The sequence below is a fragment of the Paroedura picta genome, chromosome 2 (genome assembly GCF_049243985.1).
Source record: "Paroedura picta isolate Pp20150507F chromosome 2, Ppicta_v3.0, whole genome shotgun sequence".
Lineage (NCBI taxonomy): Eukaryota > Metazoa > Chordata > Lepidosauria > Squamata > Gekkonidae > Paroedura > Paroedura picta.
The window spans coordinates 102,531,717-102,554,362 of NC_135370.1; the positions used below are offsets into that span (position 1 = coordinate 102,531,717).

Sequence of the window (22,646 nt, forward strand, 5' to 3'; positions counted from 1 at the left end):
ATGCTGGCAGGGGCTCATGGGAATTGTAGTCCATGAACATCTGGAGGACCACAGGTTGACTACCCCTGCTATAGAGTTAGGGGGCTTTCACACTGTGATTGTTAGGGAGTCTTCATATTTATGTGGTTTTTGGACCACAAGAATAAAAAAGATCACATGCTGTATTAATAACTGAGCATGTGCATTGTTCCTTGAGCATGCTTATGGACCATAAGCTGCATAAATATGAAAGTCCCCTTAGTTATTGTGGCATTGCATTTGTGCATCCCAACAAGGTTCAAGAAACAAAGAGAATGAAGGGTGCCCTACTGTTACTTGTGTAGCACAAGTAACAGCACCAATTGTGCTCTGCTAGGTCCCTGTGAATTCTTAAACTGGCTTTGGTACTATAGGCCCTGAAGATATGTGTTTGTTCTCAGTAGGACATTAGAAAATATAGTTTCCTTAACACATCTAACTTTAATTTCAGCATTTCGTTTTTTAATTAAAGTGTTTGTTTTAAATAGCAAATAACCAAATTTAATTGCAACTTGGGGGATAGAGGTTGTACATCCCTACTTCCATGTTGGGTCTAATGTTGCTTTCATTAGAAAGCAAAGAAAGTTCGAGCACAGAGTAACAGAAAAATTATGCATGGATTTGGAATTTTATAAGCCTAATTCTTAATTTTTCCAACATGAATGTATCTGAATGTTCTAGAGAATCACCAAGTAACAAGTTTCCTACTTTTTGGTTCATTGCACTTTTCAGCGTAATGCCACGAGGTGCCATAGCACCAACTATTTCTTCCACTTTAGTGCATATGTGCTCACATGTGCCACAGAAAGCACTCCTCAGTTCAACACTCATTGTTGTACATGTATAGAAAACAGAACTAGCATATTAAATCTGTGCGTATCACATTTTTGGATCTACTGATGGTGAAACATGAAGGCTAATTTACATTTATACTTGAACTTTTCTATGCTTTACTGTCCATCATGAAATACTTCACAAAGCTTTGTCACCCATCGTTAAATATAGAGTTGTTTGGAAGGTTTCTCTGACAGCTGAAGAATGCCATTCATTACCCCTAGCCAGGTCTGAATTGCTACAAAAGTAGCCTTTACTGTGGTAACTTAAGTAATCTCTTGTGCTGCTTCAACTAGGTTATGTATTTTCTTTTAAATGACTGTCAAGTTCACAGAGCATGCATATTATTATTATTATTATTATCATTATTATTATTATTATTATTATTATTATTATCATTATTATTATTATTATTATTAAATATAAGATAGACTCTAATAATCTTCACCATTCTTTGCCTCAGCTGAAAGAAGCATCTCACCAACATTCCATCCTGAAATATTCATATTTCTGTTTTCTCTTACTACTGACACAGTTCAAAAAACAAAATAAAACCAACCCATGCCTTGAGGAAATGTCCTTGGCGTTTGGAATATGACTTGGTAATTTATTCAAATAAGGCTGTGTAGTCATTTTGAATTAGCACATTGTAGAACCTACTGATAAAATAAAGTCAGTTTAAATTTTAAACAACCTTTAATATTTGTAGAAGTAAATTTCCTTTAATTTATCAGCAATTTAGAAGTAATGGGAATTGTCAGAAATTTTAATTCCTCACAATTTAGTTCACTCACAGTGCTTGTCAAACAGTCAAGTGATAGGACGTAAAGTACTGCTAATTGTTTCAGCACGAGACAGTACTTCAAAGGTAAGGAAGAGAATGTGCCGACACTAATGAAGTTTTATTATCGGAACATAGAATTAGAATTGTGAAAAGAGACAGTGGTGGCAGAGACTTGCCGTTAGAATGTTAAGTTCTTGAGGACAACACAAACGCTTCTTGCAGGCATTAAATAACTGGAACCACAGAATAATCTTGCATGACAATTGACTTGTCACCGTTTATCAAATGAACAAACTCGAACAAGGCTTGTTGTATTTTTTCAGGCTATTAACCTGAATGTCATACAATGTGGTCAGCTACCCATGAGCTGCTCATATGATAGGCATGCATTTTTCTACATCATACCGATGGAAAAACTCAGAAATACAACATAGTTGGCTGATCTGTAAACACACTCCTGTATCACATTACCAAATCTAAGCTGCCTATTCAAATTGTTCATCATTGGAAGGAAGGCAGACATCATGTGGATCTCTTTATTAAATGGGGGGGGGGAATCCTTTGGAGGAGGTGAAGCATATGTTTTAAATGAAACTTTTGAAATTCTGCTGAAAATGCATAGGCTATTATGCAGATGGTTGCTTCCATCCAGACACTTTGCTCCTTGCCTTGCTTTCAAACTGAAGCACTTTAAGTATCCACACAATGTTCTGTAATCATCTATTTTGTGTGTGTGTGTGGGGGGGGTGTCCTTTGCTTTGCTCTAGTAGTTTTTTTTTTTTTAACAATGCAGTTCATGCCTTTTGTATGCTATCTGGAAAGGAAGGTAGCCTGAGAGAACACTCACCTTATGCCTGGTGGCAGAATATACCTATCTCAGAGCTGACAAAGTGGGTTTTGTGGATGAGTGAGGCAGGGAGCCCCGTAGTTATTTCAGTTCCGTATCATTTTGATGTAAAACTCCCTGAGCATTAAAACAGCTTAAGGAATGAAGACCATTAAGAACCCTTATAAGAATAGCAAAATCAGACAGAAGGCCACATCTGGGTCTTTGCCTGATTTGTCATTGGATGCTGGGTCTTCCTACTACAAACACCTGCAGAAATGTTTGCAGGTTCAAGCACTTTGCAGAGTTCCAGATGAAACCCTTAGGCTGCCCCAAGGTGTATGACCTTCCATAGGTAGGGCATTTTTCTATTATATTTTATATTTATATTTTATTTCATTTATGCACTTATAATATGCAGGTATTTAAGATGTCATCACTTTACATACAGTGAGAAAGACCAGTATGTGATAGTAACTGCTTTTATTTACTATATACACAGTATAAAAGCAGAACATGTTCCCTTTTACATGAAATATGACAGCTGTCAAATGTTTTACAGTCTGTTTTCAGGACTAAATGAACAATGTTGTCGATCAAAGCTCTTTACAGTGGCAACTCTGTAAAATGCCATGTTGGAATCATCATCATAATCCATGGTTCTTTATGTTCATAATAAAAAAATCCATCTAGAAGAATGGATTTTCAAAGACCATACAGGCTTTATAGCCAATCTAGCTTAACACTCTGCTTAATGCACAAATCCAAGCCCAATAGATGGCTCTGTTTGAAAACTTCCAGAAACAGAATCCACCATCCCAGGGCCGGTTTATCCATGTAGCACATATAGCATGTGCTAAAGGACCCGTGCTTCCAGGGGCCTTGCACAGAACCATTCCCCATGGATCAGAACTGTAGCCTCTCTCATCCCCCCCCTTTTCCCTCTTTAAGGACACTCAGAGTGACACCCCTTTCTACTGGGGGGGGCTTTGCCCCCAGTCTGGCTGCTCTGAGCACAAATGCATTCTCCTGGGGCTCTGCAAATCCTTAAACTAGTTCTGGTGCTATGGGTCCTTGAATTCTCAAATCACTCATGCACCACCCCATGGAATTCTACTTTAGTTTTCTATCAACAATGGTTGAACTATAATTAGTATAATTGTCTGAATGCCGGTCGCCATAACAAGCCAAAATCTAAAATCATAGTTTGAAAACTATAGTCTCTTATTCTTTTGTTGTTACATCAATATATCTAATTTGTAACATGACCCCACCTATGGATACTTAAATCTGGAGATTGGAGCCATGGACTGACAATGCCTATCTTTCTTAACAGTGTGCAGCAGCAACCCCCCTATGAAAGACAGTATAATAAAGTGATTAGAGTTTCAAACCTATGGAAGTTTGCTAGGTGACCTTGACCCAGTTATTCTCCCTTAGCCTAATCTGTAAGAAAAAATGGAAGAGAGGAAAATAATGTAAGACACTTTGGGTTCCCATCAGAGAGAAAGGTGGGGATATAACGGAATAAATAATAAATATTGCTGCATATGGGAAACATATAAAATGTATGTATAAGTTATATGCATGTATAAGTTATACATAAAATGTATAAAATATAAGTTAGTTGGTTGGTAGTAGAAATAGAAGTAGGGCTGCCAGCTCTGGGTTGGGAAATGCCTGGAGACCTTGGGGGTGGAGCCAGGAGTGGGCAGGATTTGGTGCAGGGAGGCACCTCAGTGGAATATATTGCTATGGGATTCACCCTTCCAACGTAGCCATTTTCTACAGGGGAACTGACTCTTTAGTCTGGAGATAGGCTATAATTTTAGGGGATCCCAGGTCTCAACTGGCATCCCTCAGGTAATGGAATGTAGTGAATATTGGGGATGGCAGGAGGAGAGGAACAATGTGGAATGGGGGACACAGGGGAGCCTCCGGGGGAGGGCGGTATAGAAGTATGATAAATAAATAAATAAATAAATAAATAAATAAATAAATAAATGAATGAATGAATGAATGAATGAATGAATGAATGAATGAATGAATGAATGAATGAATGAATGAATAAATAAATAAATAAAACGAGGTTCTTCTCAAATGTCCTTACAGGTGCCCCACTGTGCAACTGAGGTCAGCACATCCATCACCAATCAACTTGGCCCAGCAGCAAGGCTGACACTATGGAACTAGGCCAGATTTTTCCTGGGAAGAGGATGCTGGGGAAGGGAAGATGGGAAGCTGAAATGGGAGAAAGGTAGGCTAACTGGTGGGCAGAAGGAAAGACAGAATCTAGAGAAAAAGAGAGGTTAAAGAGGATTTCATGGGGGGGGGGAGATGAAATAGACAGGAAAATGAAAGACCCCTCAAACCCTTGTTGGTCCCCAGCTTGTACATACATATGAAGCAAATCAGAACAATTTTACCCATATTTCTTTGAAGAGCAGGCCTCTTTGTGGTAACTACTACATTTTTATTTGCAAGGATATTTGTGTTACCAACCTTCATGCTATAAGTGCCCAGTGGCACATGAGATTTACAAAGAACCTTTCTTCAGTTTAAAAGTTTGTTTCTCCCCCATAAGGTTATAGAGGTGCTGTGTATTAAATTGATGTGTTAATAATTATAAATCTATACCTTTTCCTAATAGAGTTGCTATTACATGTTCTTTATTTTGGATAAAATCCTGAGATTGTCATAAACCCCTTCCCTTCACCTTTAATACCACCTCTTGGTCTTTAATTACTCCTGCAAAGTGAGAGCAATCAGAGGATCCTCCTATGACATTTTCAAGTTTTCTGTCTGCTCCACTTACGAGAAACAAATGGGTCTACTCAGCTCCATCTAGATTGAGTTTTTCATGAAGTCATTACTTCTGTCACAGGGACTATTTTCAAATTGAAAAATCTGAAACAATAAATGATGGTGAAGCAGTTAATAACTGTTAAGAAATCACATTTGGAAAATTGCATTTAAGCAATAACCTTTCTCCCTGTAATTAAATGACAGAAAGGTCCTGGTTTTAATTAAGTCAGCAATTTATAGTTATGAAGCCATACTTCACTATGCAGATTAGAAGATGATAGGTCACAGAACACCCTGAGTGCATTTTTAGCGGAGCTGATCTGGTAATTACTCCACTGTTCAGTGGTGACCACATTGAACCGTATCTCTAGATTAAACAATTTTCTTTTCCCTGCTCCATGATGTATAACTAGGATGAGTAAATGTACCACTAGGATAGCACCAAGCATCTTTAAATTAAAATGGATTTTAAATGAGGGGGCATGAGCGAAAGAAGTAATGTTTGAAGAACAGCGGTAGAAATGAATGGGCCACTAGGCAAGGCTTGTGAGCCGAGAATATATCATTGTTTTACAGGGCTTTCGATCTCGTGCCTGAATGTTTAGTGTAGATTTATGAGGAAGTAAAATGCTAATGTTAGTGTATTTATAAACATATGATGGGGATTTCATTTATAATTTATTCTCAAGCTCTGCATTATGCAGCCCACGAAAGAAAATGAAATGCTGTGTTGGACACCAAAAGGCTCCATTAATACAGCCTTCACATTTTATTTAACTAACCCCCTGGCTAGGACTACACAATGATTATCTTGTTGTGAGATTTTTTGAGTACTTATTGGGTTATATCCAGAGAAAGAGCCCGTGGAAGGAGTTGGCAGGACAGAACTTTCCCTGTCTTCCCCTTCCCCAAGAAACTTCCTGTTCAGCTTGAAAAGCCTCTTGGGGGTGGGGATGTCAGGAGAAACTTGCAAACAAAATCAACCACACTAAGAGGTACTCCAGTGATGAATCAGGTTAAAAGGCCCCCTTCTCCATTTTAGGGGATGGATTCTGTGCTTCATATGCTCCCCACATCCATGGTGGTTAGTTGGGTAGGCAACATGAACAGGTCATTTTTGGTAGTTGTACCCAGACGATTTGCTTCTCTCCTCAAGCACCTACCCTTTATTTCCTCAGTGACAGCTAGAGACATTTTCATCTCCTCCTTTGGCGCACATCAGATTCAGTTGCATTATTTTATTTAAAAGTTTTGTTATGCTGATACTTTTCAGGCAAAATCTCCCTTCTGCTTCTTACTTATATATTTATTTATTATTTGCAAAATTTGTAACCTGCCTTTCTGCCCTTACACGGCCACACAAGGCAGGTAACAACTTAAAGCATACATAATAAAATCACATTTTAAAATCACTAAAATTAATCTCCTCAGAACACACATAATTAAAATAATTAGAAACAGACTTAAAATATATTTTTTTAAAAATCCTCCCTCCAACAGAAGACTGCAACAGAAGAAGACAGATGAATCCCTCTGATGAGAGAGTTCCAGAGAAAGTCCTTTTCTAGATTGCCAACCAGCTACTCGTAAATGGTGGGAGCATCCGAAACAGGGCATCCAGTCATGACTGTAGTGGTCAGGCAGGTTTGTAGGGAAATAGGTAGCCCTTCAATTATGTTAATCTCAAACCATGTAGGGCTTTGAAGACAGAGAGCTAAAGAACTGTTTTTCTGTACCCTGTTTTTTACTTCCCGAAGGAGTCTCAAAGCACCTTACAATCACCTACACTTCCTTCCCCCCACAACAGACATCCTGTAGGTAGGTGAGGCTGAGAGAGCTCTGAAAGAACTGTGATTGGGCTAATATCACCCAGATGTGGTATTATGGGAAATCAAACCAAGTTTTCCAGATTAGAGGCCTCTGGTCTTAACCGCCAATCAGCACCTTGAATACTGCCTGGAAAGATACTGGAAAGCTAATGTAGATAGGCCAAGATTGAAGTGATAGAGGCCCTCTGACCCACTCCAACCAACATCCTGGCTGCCCGATTATGTAGAAAGGGAAATTTCTGAACACTTCTCAAAAGCAGCCTAATGTGGTACTTGTTAAATATGTGGGTTCAGAGGAGGACATTTACAATAGAAGTGATTTCAGCTCTTTATTGTGATCTCTGCATGGCACACAGAGAAACTGAACCCCCCTCCTAAAATCCCCAACTATAAGCAAACAATGTAATGTCCCACCAGAGCGCACAATTTGTCAGTTTCAGTTAAACTGGACATTGGTCAATTACACTGTAAACTATGATCCTGCCTTCAACCTCAAGCTGAGTCTGATTATAGAGCTCATTGCTGTAATCTAATCTAGATGTAACCAAGGCATGTACTACATCAGACTACAGGGTACGCAGTTCCTTTGGACTACATCTCTCAACAAACACTTCTCCCAACTCTTGTTCATAGTCACTATCATACCTAACAACATACCAATCATGTTCAAAATGGGAAGCTCTTTTAATTATTATCCAGACATTCAGTAATCATAAAATTTGACTTTATTCTTTGATTTTCCTATTAGAATTGACAATGATAAACTAATGTGACATATGAAATAAAACGATTAGTTATTGTCAGAATTCTTTTATTTATTTATTTATTTAGATTTATATACCGCCCTCCCCGAAGGCTTCTTTCGAAGTATTTGCTACATTAGTTATGTATGTAAGCTCTGAAAAATCATACATTCTGAAAATGCATGAAATTGGGGTCACTTTGGGTGGGCAGCTAGTTTTGAGTTCCTACATTGTGCAGGGGGTTGGACTAAATGACCATGGAGGTTGCTTCCAATTCTGTTATTCTGAAATGCTGGAGTCTTTAGGCCTGCTGAAAAATTAAGGTGGCCTCTATAAGAAACTGATTCAAATAAACTGGAGAACATTCTGTTTGGAATGTGCACCTAACTATTAAGAACATTTCCCCTAATATATGGACAAGGAAAGTCTGTGTAAAGTCTTGGCCAGGGACATTGTGGCCATTCCCTTGAATGCAAGGATGTTTTTGGAGAGGCATGATAGTTGGATTGACATACTTCACATTGTTGCACTACTGCTTCAGCCTGTTGATGTATCCCACACCACCAGAAAGAAGTATGTGCTAGTCCTTTCATACATAGAATGGCAGGATGTGCTTCGTGTAACACTGCAGGGCAACTCTGAAGTAGTGTAACTACTCAGGGCACTAATAATAAGCCTCCATCCTGGATAATAATAAGCCTCCATCCTCTGATGGTGCAGGGTGGTAAGGCAGCTGACATGCTGTCTGAAGCTCTGACCATGAGGCCGGGAGTTCAATTCCAGCAGCCAGCTCAAAGTTGACTCAGCCTTCCCTCCTTCCAAGGTCGGTAAAATGAGTACCCAACTTGCTGGGGGGTAAAACGGTAATGACTGGGGAAGGGAATGGCAAACCACCCCGTATTGAGGCTGCCATGAAAACGCTAGAGGGCATCACCCCAACGGTCAGACATGACTCGGTGCTTGCACAGAGAATACCTTTACCTTTACCTGGATATTTAAAGACTCTTTAAGCTGATAGTAGATCCACCATTCCCTATCTGTCCATCAAGTTCTAACCATTCTTTGCACTATGGACAACAGTGGATCCTGATCAGTCAACTTTTCCCCTGCTTCATCTATTAGCATGGAACTCTGCAGTGTGGTGCCTGTGGGAGCCATGGTGTATGCTGACACCTATCTTAGTATGCACCAAGCATTTTTAGAAAGTAGGAGGGGCTAAGTGAGGCATTAGCCCAGCAGGGCTACTGATTGGTTGTGCAGATTAAAGGCATCTTGTTAAATGGAGTTTCTGCCTGAAATATGGAATTATGTATAACCCCACTCCCTGGCATTTTGTGGTCCTCTTTCAACAGCAGAAATATTATGATTGGCTCCACCTCCTTTTACAGCCATTTTATGGTTGTGCCCACGGTCCTGGGTCAGAATTCCAAAAGTGTCTGCAGGTTCAGAAAGGTTGGGGACGCTTACATTAGAGAGCTAGATCTCTGTCCAATCAGAAGGATGGTTTCAGTAGCCTGTAGTATTGACTGTGATATAAGCAGCCTGCTAAGTGCATTAGCATTACACATGACATGTCCTGACTGAATTTTTTAGTCATAAGCAGAGATTGTCAGGGCCCATCTCTGGGTTCTAGGAGATGCCATAGGAGGTACTGATTTGTTCTTTCTCGTCAGATCCTGCAGGATTTTATGATTTGAATATATAGTAAAAGGTCTGCCATAAGAATAAGGATGGGATTTCTTGATTTCTAAATCCTTTGCATTCTATTGGGAATATCCCCCCCTTCCTTCTGAGGTCAGAGACTTTGATTCATAACTGTTAGGGCACTCTGATTCATTAGTGTTTTCATGGGCTAGTATTGCTCCTACTTTTATGGCTATTATACTGAAGAGATGAAGAATAGTTGGTGTTTATACCCTGCTTTTCCCTATTTTAAGGAGTCTCAAAGCAGCTTACTATCACACTTCCTTCCCCTCCCTACAACAGGCTGGAGATGGGGCTGAGAGAATTCTGAGAGAACTGTGACTGGCCCAAGAATACTCAGCAGGTGGTGTTTGATAGCTTCAGATGGCTCTCTTTAATCAAGCTAGACAAATTGCTATGGTCAGTGAGGGCAACCACTTGCTACCTGGATCCCTGTCCACCATGGCTGGTCAAATCGGGAAACCCATAGATAGGAGGCCTTTTGAGGGCTATTGTCAACCTCTCTCTGATATTAGATCAGTTCCTCGAAGGGCTGAAGGAGGCAGTGGTTTGCCCTCTTCTGAATCATCTCTAGACCCACAGGATCCCGCCAGCTACCGCTCGGTCTCACATCTTGTGTTTCTGGGAAAGGTAGTTGAGAGCGCCACCGTGGATGATCTCCTGGCATTCTTGTTACAAGTGCAATTTACTGAAATCAACTTCCTTTACTCTCCTACACTCACACAGACAATTTGTACCATATAAATAAAATGGTAAGGGGGTGGTGGGAGGAGTTGGGACTCACCATTTACTGGCCAATAATAGGTTGCCTGTACGGCTCCTGGCTGTGTCCTCCTCTAGCTCGATTGGCCATCCACCCAGCAGCCACCCAATCAGCATGTATGCCCCATCCCTGACCGTCTCCTCACAATTCTTTCACCTCAAAGTCCTTTCAGTCCGTTGGAGTCTGTTGAGTTATCTAACAACCGGCCTTCCCTTCAGGCTTGCTGTGAAGGAAGCCTGTAGCAGCCCCTGACTGAAGCGAGGGGGACATTTCCAAGAGCAATGCAGAGGAGTCTGTGGGCATGTGTGTACTTACCTTTTGAGGGGGGGGAAGCTTTCTCTTTTTGCCTAATGGTTGGCTGACAGGGAGGCCATAGAAAAGTCACTTCTCACTTTAAATAATGCTGTGGCCAGCCTTGCTGTTGGAGGGAAGACTCAGGGCCATTCCGCACTGGGATCAATGTTGCAAATTGTTTGCGGAATGAAAAATCGCCATTTTAAATAGTGGAATTTGTTGTTATGCATACCTGCCTTTGTAGTGGAATCCAGTTGCGTTTCTATCGTTTCCCCACAGGGTTCCGGTCTCTGCAAAAATCGCTAGCCAGGAAGCACTATTGCTGAGCTGTATCCCACCCCTGGCCATCAAGCAGCCAATGGGCGGCCGTTATCATGCTCCCAAACAGCCCCTTTCCCTTTAAGGAAGTTTAAAAAAGCACACACACACCTATTGCAACGAATATGCATTGATTCGTTGCAACGGAGAGACCCATCCAGGTAGCAGGTGGTGTTTGAGCTGCCGTTTCATCATTGCCACGCTCCCCCCAAGTGAAAAAAAAATCCCCCCCCCCCCCACGGGCGCAATTTTCGGCCGAAAACAGTGTGAAAAATAAAGGGAAAATAAACCAGCAAACGGGCCTCTGTGTTGCTTGTGCTTGGTGACTTTAAACAGAGGGACTGCAGGCAGGGAAGCCTCACTGGGTAAACGAAGGCTTGCCGGTGCGTTGATCTCCGCTCGCTCAGAGAAAAAAAAATGGTGATCGCTTCGCCGGAAGATCAGAGGAGAGAGCCAGGGGGCGGGACTTTGCAGAAACCGCAACAATAGTAACGCACAGAACTTTCCCGCTAGTGTTGCAGATTGGTTGCAGGAGTGTAGCGCTTTCCGGAGGGTGAATCCACTTTTTGGGATTTACCTGAAAGTGCTACAACGAAGCGCTTTTTGCGGATCGGTTTCAGGAGTGTTGCAGATTGTCAACGACATTGTGCATAACGGCAAAACTGTAGCGATTTCAATTAGTAATCATTGTGCTATTTTGGACGAATGCGGAACAGCCCTCAGCCAAGCCATGTGTATTTCTTCTCTGCAACTTTCTGTAAATTTGAGTCCTACCACACAGAGTTGATGTGCAGATGAAGCCGGATGCTATTGTGGAGGGTTTTTTGCCTCCTGTTTCATCTGCAGTAGGCCTCAAGTGTTTCAACTTCACAACAACCTGCATAGGAGGACAACAACCCTGTTCAACCTCCCTTTCTGCCTGGGGAGCTGATCTTTATAGTCTGGAGATCTGTAATTCCATGAGATCTCCAGGGCACACCTGGAGGTTGGTTACCCCTGGGTTGGAAACATTCCTGGAGATTTGGAGGTAGAACTTCAAAATGGTACAATGCCTCAGTCCACCCTCCAAAGTAGTCATTTTTGCCTGGGAAGCTGATTTTTATAATCTGTAAATGAGCTGTAATTCTAGGAGAAATCCAGGCAACACTTGGAGGTTGGCTACCGCTGGGTGGGAAAACCACTATAAATAAACATGGTTAGGGGTCCTAGGAGGAGTTGGGCCTCATCGTTTAAAGGCCAATGAGTGCTCCTGACTGTAGGCTGATTTGCCAACAGCTAGCCAATCAGGCTATATGTCCTGCCCCTGACCATCACCTCTAACTTATCTGAATTTGCCTGAGTCCCTGGCCGCACACAGGTCCTCTTCCCCATCAGTGAACTTCCAGGTGCCCGGTGAGTGAGCTGCCAGTTAGCAGGCCAATCAGGCCAGCTGTGGTCTCCTCTGACTCCCACCCCTGTCCCCTAAAAGCCCCGCCATGAACTGCATCACCATCAGTAGCATTTCTGGGAGTGTGGGAGAGGGGGGAAATGCACAGCCCCCCAGCCCCCATTCCCAAAAGCCTGGCTGCAGCCTGCACAGCCACCAGCAGCCCTTATGGTGGTGGAGGGGGACAACAATCCCACCCCCAAAGAATTTGCAGCCATCGGTGGGCCTTCTGTGGGCAGAGGGAGGTGAAAACACACTGCCCGCCGGTGACTCCCTCCCCCAGAAGCCCTTCCCCAGCCTGCTCACCCATCTGCAGCCCTTTTGGTGGTGGGGACACATGCTGCCCACCACTGACTCTCTCCCAAAAGTCCCGCTGCAGCTATTCAGCCCTTGGTGGACTTTTTTTTGGGGGGGGGGGTGATGGGCCACCAGTGCCTCCCCACCCCAAGGTCCACCAATGAATTTTTGGGCCTTGGTTGGCCTATCCGGGTCAAGCAAGGTGGCCTGAACACAACAGGCTTTGCCCGTAGTATATAATATAATTTAGGAGTACCAGCATATGGTGAGGTATTCAGTGCATCCATTGAAAAGTGTCATGTACTCTCAGTTAACCTATCATAGGAAGGGAGTGTGTATTATAGAATGGAGTAGGTAAAATCAGTGCCTATTCCTTTATACATTTCTTTCAGTATTTGGATCTAGACATGTTTAAGAGTGGGTACCTGATGGGCCACTTGGTATAAACTAGAATGGTTTGTTTTTATTTTATTTATTTATTAATTATATATTTATATACCGCCCTCCCCGGGGGCTCAGGAAGACCCTGCCATGTTTTAAGTAAAGAAAAGGATTATGAGAATGAAAGCTTGTGCAATTTATATTAATTAATTTTCATTTTAAAGGAGTATTTTGCTTGCCAAATTTAAGGACAAGAAATATGTTTGTACCCAGGTGCCCAAAGTCTGCCACAGAATCTCTTTAATGCATCAAGGACATTTTAGGTCACTCCTGCATGCTTGAATGCATTCTTAATTCTTTTTTTAAAAAATCACATATAATGCACAGAGTTTACAGAATAAAACACATCTGGATTTTAGCTGTTTTTCTGAAATATTCGCAGTCCAATATGGTGAAAGCAGATGTTAGATTGGCAATCAGAGTAGATATGAATGATCACATCAGAAGTTCCATATGTAGCTTAGCTAAGAGCAACAAAGCATACCAGCCTGTCTTTGCCCGTGCTCTGGTTTTATAAATATTGTGTACCCACCAAATATCATTTGCCAGTGCTCTACAGTGGTGGAAGTGGATATTGTGATAAATAATAATTGCCTGATGTTAATTTGTTTCCCTGTAGCCAAATATGAAAGCTGTTGGTTTTCAGACCATTTGTGTAAGTAATATACAACTCAAATGTGGGAGTGGTGGGATATAAATAAAAAATAAAATAAATATGATGTCTTGTATGTGGCAAGGCAAAATCTAGGATGTTGTAGATTCTCTTTAGTGATCCCATACTCTCTAAAATGCCCTTCCATAATTCAATTTTTAAAATTTGGTGTGAACTATTTTTGAGATAACTGTATTTGTGAACTGTACGGTTCTTAGATGAAACATATATTCACCAAATACTTTACACGTGAGTCACTACCTTAAAGAAAAATGCATGATATAAGCTTTACAACCTATTTCAGGAGATCCCAGAGGTTGAGAGAGGCCTGAGCCACTTCCATGTTTTGGCAGTCTGCTAACACGGGACAAAATTAGAAAATTACCACAGTGATGTTGTCCTGCAAAGTTGTACAATGAACATTAGGTTTCAATCCTGTCATTCTTCAACTATATCTGAAGATGATATCAAAAGTGTAAATCGGAGCCCTCTGGAATAGGATTGCCAGCTCTGGGTTGTTTTTTGTTCATTACATTTATATACCGCCCTCCCCTAAGGCTTAGGGCAGTTGGGAAATACCTGGAGACTTTGGGGTGGAGCCAGGAGTTGACGGGATATGGGGTGGGGAGGAACCTCAGTGGAGTAGAGTGCAATGAGTCCACCCTGCAAGGCAACCATTTCTCCAGGGGAACAGATCTTAGTCACCTGGAGATGAGCTGTAAAACCGGGGGATCCCCAGGTGCCACCTGGAGACTGGCATATCTATTCCTGGAATGTGAGACCTAGACCAAGTGGCCTTCTTGACCCCTTCCCTAAGATAGGCTCTAGTTGCATCAAACTAGTGCAAAGAACTATAATTGGTACCTGACAATACAATATTTTGCTGGTGCATGTAGTCATGTTCTGGATTATGCAACAGAAGGATGCTACATGAAGTAACGCTCATATTCATTTTTTTCCTGCTTGTGCATCCTCAGGGTGTCCCATTGCCCAAGAGCTGCAGTCTTCTCTATCAGTCATCTTTCCCCTTTATCTCACCCTCTGCATAAGGGGGCATTTAGATTAATGTACCCCCCAAAAGAGTCTGAAAAATGTCTCTCCATGCTTGGTGTATAGCAGAGCAATCCAAAGAATACTTCCCTGGGAATAAGCCCTAGTTAACAGACCTGAGTAAAGTTCTGAGTAGACCTTCTTAGGATTGCACTGTAGAAATCCTTGAGAATCAGTAGGACTTTGATTGAATATAAATTATAAGGTAATCAAGAGCACCATCTAGGTAATTACACTGCAGCTACAGCTCTGCCAGCCTCAGTTGCAAGCTAAGCCAAGCCGTAGGCCATGGGGAAATGAAAGTCCGGTAAATAAAAAGAATTGATAAATGTAGGGTCTTATATAGATTGTCTTGACTTCATCCCACAGTATCAGGATTTAAAGAGTAGACAATACAAATTAAGATAATTTTTAGCTTTAAAATATTTTGAATTTTTTAATATAAGAATTCAAAAATGGTTCCCAACATGACCTATTTTATCAAATAAAATGAATCTAAAGGGGAGGGAGGAGGCAGAAGGAGAGAAGTGAAGTAGACTCCTCTTCTGCCTCAACTATGTTTGACAATGCCAAGTCATTTTTTTGTCTGGGTCAATTGCTGGCTTCCCATTTCCATAGCTAGATGTGCCATCCACCCTAACATTTTGGTATAAATGACATAATTATTTTATATTTCCAGACATTTACTTACACTAATATTAGAGAAGTTTCACTTTACAATATCTGAAGACTGTTAGAATCTAAAGTCATCCACATTTCAGAGGGTAGACCATGTTGGTCTGTGGTAGAGCAGCTAACTTTGATTGCAGTACCTCCTTAGAGACCTTCAGGGTATGAACTTTTGAGAGTCAAAAGTTCTCTTTGTCAGATTCCATTTCAGGTAAGTGATACATCAATCTGCAGTTAGTTTACTGCATTGTTATTTTCAGTTCCTGACTCTTAAAGACATAGGAGGGCCAGCATGGTGTAGTGGTTATGAGCCATGGCTTCTAATCTGGAGAACTGGGTTTGATTCTCCACTCCTCCACATGCAGCCATCTGGATGATCTTGGGCTTGTCACAGTCCCAATAGTGCCATTCTGACCAAGCAGTTCTGTCACAGCTCTCTCAGCCTCAACTACCTCACAGGGTGTCTGTTATAGGGAGAGGAAGGGAAGGCAATTGTAAGCTGCTTTGGGATGCCTTCAGGCAGTGAAAAGTGTGGTATAAAAACCAACTCCTCTTCTTCATTAGTAGCCCTACTAAAAATGCACATTCAGTGCTTTGTTATACCAATAACTAACAAGTGCCAGTGTTCACTGATAAATAAATTCTTATGCAGTGAGTGATATGAAATCTGTATTTCCACCAATTCCCCCTCTCTCTGCGGATCCCCACTAGGCTGGTCCTGAGGATTTATTCATTCTTTCTCTAGCTGAGTGAGGCAGACCAGCACACAAAGATCAGGACTTGGGAGAGTCCCCCCACACACAGGTGCCATTACCATTGAGAACAGTCATTAAAAAAAAAACTCATGTATGTGCTACAGGATCTTTCCTAATTAAACCCTAAATAAGTGGATGTGTGGCAATGAACGTTAGATTTGGGTAAAATTGAGCAATGTTGTTTTAATATTCCTGTTCAGTGAAATGGTGGGGAGGGGGGGAGACGACAAAGGAACAAAAATGCAATTTTTGGTGCTTATTGAGCATTCCTAATTCTTGACATACAAAGGCTGGCAGAACTTCAGTTCAGAGGTTTGGAAAGACAGTGATGCTTCCTGTATAGCCCTTGTAGCAAGACAGGGAGAGTCGAAGGTACTGAACAGCCACCTCTTTGTTCATGATATATTTTGTTGAAGAAATAAATGTCTGAGAGACAGAGATACAATACGTGGAGGGAAATTCCATCATGAAAGATAAAATACTTTTATTTTAAAATACAGGGACAGTGGACTTGCTTTACTAGGGGGGAAATGCTGCAAGGTAGTGAATGAAATGCTGGAGGGTGGGGAGAGCAATATTTCAACACTGGAAGGCACAAGCGTATGAAATGATTTTAGGTGGACTTCATTCCCTATCAGACTAACTCACAGATGGCGATGACCATTGTAAGTTGCAAAGGAAAAGGCTAGTTCTTCAAATTATGAACTGTTAAGCGTCAATGAGTATTTCTGTGATATACATTATATTTCACAGCCTGTTAGATGTGGCTTTAGTTGTCAGAATCAAGTATCCTTCCTTCTGCCATTTGCCCTTTTTGTTTAAATAAGCACATCAAAATCTAAATGCATATTTTATTTGTTCTAACCCCCCCCCCCCTATAATCTTGGGAAAGAATACCAGGAGTGATATTTTGTTCATCTGAATTCACTATTAAATGCCAGGCCTTTGACTTTGTTTACGACTAATTTTCTTCATTAATTCATATATATGTTGCCTAGTGAAGACCCACGACGTTCATTTGACAAAGTAGTCCACAACTATTCAGGCTAGAAAGCTTTCAAGAAGCCTCAAGACACCTGTTTGTCTTTGATGCAACAGACTAATACACCTACCTCACTGGAATTATCACCAGAGGTAAGCCAGTGTCATCAGACTGACTCTTCATGAAATCTTATGTATGATTTTTTAAAAAGAACTTTTAGGCATAGTTAAAGATGTCTTGACTCAACCTTTGAGTTCATGTGCAGCCAAGTATCTTGGGACACAATCCACCATGTAATTCTGCTTTTGCTGCTCCCATTCTTTTGCACCAAAGTGACTTAGTGACTTATGCTTAGAGGTACACTGCTTAGAGGTACACCGCTAATTCAGCTCCCAGTTCCCATGAATTTATCTGGGATTTACATGAGAGAGTATTCCAGTGCCCTCAAAATTACACACTTGGCTTCTCTGATGAAATTTTGAATATTACTTATGGTAGAGACATACAATACATATAATTTTGCGTGTGTGTGTCTGCCTCTGTATAATATCATACCAAGTATTGCTTACTTTAGTTCTTCAGATTAAACATAGCCATTTTACTTTATTTTGAAGAAAGCATGACTATTTTTTAAGTCTGGCCAATGGTATATTCTCTGGCCAGGTGCATAGTTTTTGTCCCTGGTACTGAATACAAAATTCCAAAGGCCTTTACCGTGGATATGACACCTCTCTTCAGCCCAAGACTATCTTTGCCAGATTTAAAAAATTTAAATGGCAAAGTTTGCAGCTGGAGGGAACAGGGTCACTGCATGGCATTTCGAAAAGTATTCTGGATAGAGGGACAGTCTGTTTAAAGCAAGGAACATCTTTTAACAATTAAAGGCATCTGACAATCCTGCCTCAGGAATATGCCAAATGTTTTTGTTGTTGTTGTTGTTGCCTTTTTAATAAAGAAAACTAAATTGTTTTTAAAACTGAGGAACATCAATCTTTTATGCAAAATTATATTTTCATGTAAAAATTATTCCCTGCAATGGAAACAGATTTTTTTTCTCACCTGAATCCTTTAAAATGTCTTCTTGCCAATAATTTCTTCTTTTTAAAACAACCAGCATTTAAAGTGCAAAAGAGCAGGATATGTTTTCAGTCTGCCTAGTTCTTTAAAGGCTGCTGCTTTATGCTCTGTTTAGAATATTAATTTCTCGTATATGGGGAAGGTTTAAAAATCATAGCTGATTGCAATTCTGCTGAGTAAACATCAGGGAAATATAAGCATATGAGTAGTCCTTTTCCGAGCTTGAAATGCGTTTTACGTCTGTGAGCCACTGTCCTGCCCTGCTTTGAATATTGGAATGAATAGCTTACATGCTAAGTTACTAACAGAAAAGGATGATAGACAGTTTACAGTGTCTAGTAATTCAGTTTGGAATAATCATTTGCTATGCTTTTCTAACTCAAGAAGTGATTGAATCCAGGAACGACATGTTAGTTTTAATTTACTGTTATTAGCTTAAAGGTAACAGACTGATCCACAGTTCTTAAATACTGCTGCTTATTCCAAAGGTAACAATGGGAAGAAAATGCACCATATTCCCATTTTCATCCCTTATTGTAGATATACTATTTTTTCTCCTTTTCATAAAAGATTCCATATTATGACCGTATGTTGCTTACATGATAAATTGTGAAGGTCATAGGAAAATATTTACAATCATGACATCTTTAATACATTTAGTGATTTTTTCAATTATTTTCTCTGTATTTTTCAATAAGAAACTATTTGCCTTTTATTTATCTCGGCCATCTAAAATAGCCATTAAAAAAAAAACACTAGTCCCAAAGATTAACACTTGCCTTATGTTTATATACTTGTAATGCAACCTAGGTGATACTTGATCTCTGATGTACTTAATAACTAGCAAAATTTGTTTGGTTTGTTCCGTCAATGTGGTTCTTTCTTTTTCCTGACATAGAAGTGGAAACGTGCAAGAAAATCTTATTCCCTTTGGTGAATTTGCAAGGTTTTTCCAACAGATGGCAGTGCACTTCTCTCATACAAGCATTCAGGTCAAAGTAATTTCTTAAAAATAAATCCCTGCATTTTTAATGGCCACCCCGCCTCCCTGAATTTACTTTTAGATACAAATCATTTGCAGTTTAGCTTTTAGGTAAACTCTCCTGTACAGTAGATAAAAACAAGAACATGATTTGTATTTTCATAATTTGGGTCAACAAACATTTGTAATATAAGAAAATAAAACAAAATTGGATGACTGGTGATTAGAGACAGGCAACTACATTGACTCACAATGAAAAGAGATTTTTTCTTATACAAGGATCATCAAAACCTACAATGTAAGCCTAGACTCCTATACACAAGCAACTCCAAATATTATTGTTCTAAATTTCATTTTCCTAAGTGCCAGGAGCATGGGAACTCCTATGATCAACTGGAATAAGATTTAGAAGTGATTAAGCATTCCTTTGAGGTTTCTATTCCATCAAATCAAGAAGTAGAAGTTACAACATAGCTGGCATTTCAGAAACCTGCAATGATGTGCCATGAGACACCCCATTGACTTTACTTTGGAGACATGCCAATTACTGAGTTGCCAAGGCTTGTAGAGGCCTGGAAAAAATGGATTTTTATTTGGAGCTCCTCAAGTAATGTATATAGCTTATAAGGCAATTATGAGACTGAGAGAAAACCTCCTGTTACCATGATTCTTTAAATGGAAATGAAGTCTTTAAATAGATTGCATTTTTCATCTGTATTAAACAAAAGTAGATTTGCAAATCATGCCATTACCAGATTTACAAATCTTATCATAAACAAGAACAGGGTTATAAATCATACCATTAAAACGTTTAAAGAATATAATTCTTACAATGTAACTCCATTGGAAACCTACTGGTCTCCCTGGATATTGGTATTCTGGTTCTTTCAAAAAGCTGTGCTGTTTTGGAGGGCTGTTGGGTGGTTCAGAGCTATTTCCCTATATCTGCTACATTCTACAGATTATATTGTTTATTAAGATTCTGTTAATTTAACTGGGTTTTATTATTGCACTCCTGTGCTGCTCATTTACCTGTTTGTTGATCTTAAGTTTTAACTGCATATTACTGTATTATTGCATGTTATTTTTTCAAACGCTGCCATGAGTCCTGTTAATTTTTTTTAAAGATAGGGTAAAAAAAATGTTCTGTACAAATCAATACTACCTCTCCTTTCCTTGTCTTAATCAGCCGATGTCCAACACTCCTCATCACAGTCATGCATAACAACCAAGGAATTGAAACATGGAAGAGAGAGCAAATGTGCCATGAAAATCAAAGTCTGTGCATCATTGCGGAGTTGGTGCTGATGAGCCATCACACTTTCTGTGACTGCAGGAGACAACAGACTGACATGCCAAAAGTCAATGTTTATACAGAGAGTCTTAGACTTGGCCCGGGCAGTCCCACTTCGTTAGTTTGACTTGGTCACATCAAACTCTCCTGCAACAACCAGTGCAGTGGCTGCCTGGAAATGTGTGGGAACACAAGAATGAAGGGGGTTCAACTGAGACCAGGAAGAATGGGTGATGGACAGTTTGTTCTGTGTGCCAAGGACATAAAAATCCCCTGCTTCTTATGGAAGTTCCTGCTGCTAAGTGAGCACTGTATCATCAGCAGGAGACAAAGTAAGGTGCCTTTGTCTTCCATTATAGTACTTAACTGGTCATGTTTTCCATATATCCTGATCTTGCATAAGTTAAGAGAAACATACACTGCTGAAGGATTGCTCTTGTGCAACCAGCTGCAATGCAGAGTTGAAAACAGGGCTTCACACAGTACTTATAGTGCAATCCTATGTGGAGTGGCTGCAGTGGAAGCCCACTAAAATAAATCAGTTTAGTAAAGGGATTTAGGGTTCCACTGTTAATATCTAATGGTCAAATGTGAGCCCATCCAAAGATACTTAAATACACAACTCAGGGTAATGCTGGCATAAAATAGATGCTTCCGCAAACTTGCAGAAAAATCTGAAAACATAAAAGGGGGGTTACAAAAAAGAGAGAGAGAGCCCTTGATGGCACAAGCACAGAACTGTTCTTGGCAAACCCTCAAGGAGGAGGAGGAGGAGGACAGCAGGAGGGAGGAAAGATTGGATGGGAGGTACTTACTGTTGAGGCAGAGAAACTGCAGGCCCAGCCAGCAGGCAGCATGGAGAGGGACCCTTAGAGAAGCTTCAGGGTGGGCACTAGGGCTGCAACACCAGTGGCAGTGTGACAGTGAAACGACTGAGTGGGCAAGCAGCCAGAAGAATGGCCATCACTATGATGGCAAAGCCGTGGGCTGGCTGGAAGAATCACTGGCACTGGTACGTGACCTGCCATGGCTTGCCTTCCCACCGCTGCCCTTCCATGCCACCACAGCCAGCTCCTGCCCCCCATCTCCACTGCCAACCCCTGACCCAGCATAGCTCCCTAACCTCGCACAGTCACTGCTGCCCCCCAGAGCCTTCAAATTCTTTGCAAGTCCCCACCTCACCAAAAATCCACCTCCACAGTGAAGATCCTAATATATATCTACTCATGAGTAAGTCCCTTCATGAAGTATTCCACTTTTCCCTGCCATTTTCCTATTATTCCTTTCTTTTCAGCCTTATTAATTACTTCCTATTTTCTTTTGGCTGTTCAGTTCTCTCAAAGCATGCATTAATTGATTGCATGTTATCAGCAGGGGCAGGCTTGAATACTGCTTTTTACTTTGCCAACCAAAGCCATTGCTCATTCACTGCCAAATAATAAACCTAAAATAACATTAATAACAAATGAATTGGAAAAAATATTTGAGGCTCCCCCCTGCATGCACACACAGACATGCAAGTGCACACACAAAACTATAATGGCTTGGATTTCCAGGAACAGGATTTCATTCCCCCAAAGAGGTCATGAAAAGGGGGATGGTGTTAAAATCATATTCCACTGACACAAGGACTTACACCTGCATGGTCCAGGCCATTGTACAATTGAATGCCATGGGCCAGCTGAGAGCTCAGGAAGTAATTCATTAGGCTGAAGAAGCATGAAAGGAAAAAAATGTAATGGGATGATAGTTTTGAGACATCTTCTCAGTGCTTGAGTGGCCACAGTGTGAACCGGATGCTTCAATTTTATTTTGTTTTTAAAGTCTCTACAAACGGCGGCGGGGGGGGGGGGGGGCTTGAAGACAACAAATTGACCTGTAGATTTTTTCTCAATACTGGATGAACAAATCCTGGCTATTCGTGACTAAATGGCTATTATGGTGGCAACTACAGCATCACAGGACAAGAAGTTAGGAAGCTCTGTTTTGTGTACATGTACCCAGACCATTTAGTTTAACACAAAAGCACATGATTATGGTACTTCTAAAAATCCAGGGATGCTCTATGGACCCTTGAGATGTTGCCTAAGAGGCATTGGCAAC

General features: G+C 40.8%; 1 long non-coding RNA gene across 1 annotated transcript; it reads left to right on the forward strand.

The window, feature by feature from the left end:
• The first annotated feature begins 4,586 nt into the window (after window positions 1-4,586).
• On the forward strand, window positions 4,587-22,263 carry LOC143828761 (uncharacterized). Its single transcript, XR_013227858.1, has 3 exons — window positions 4,587-4,719; window positions 17,207-17,342; window positions 20,439-22,263. It is a non-coding gene; the product is annotated as an uncharacterized LOC143828761 (long non-coding RNA).
• Window positions 22,264-22,646: the final 383 nt, after the last annotated feature.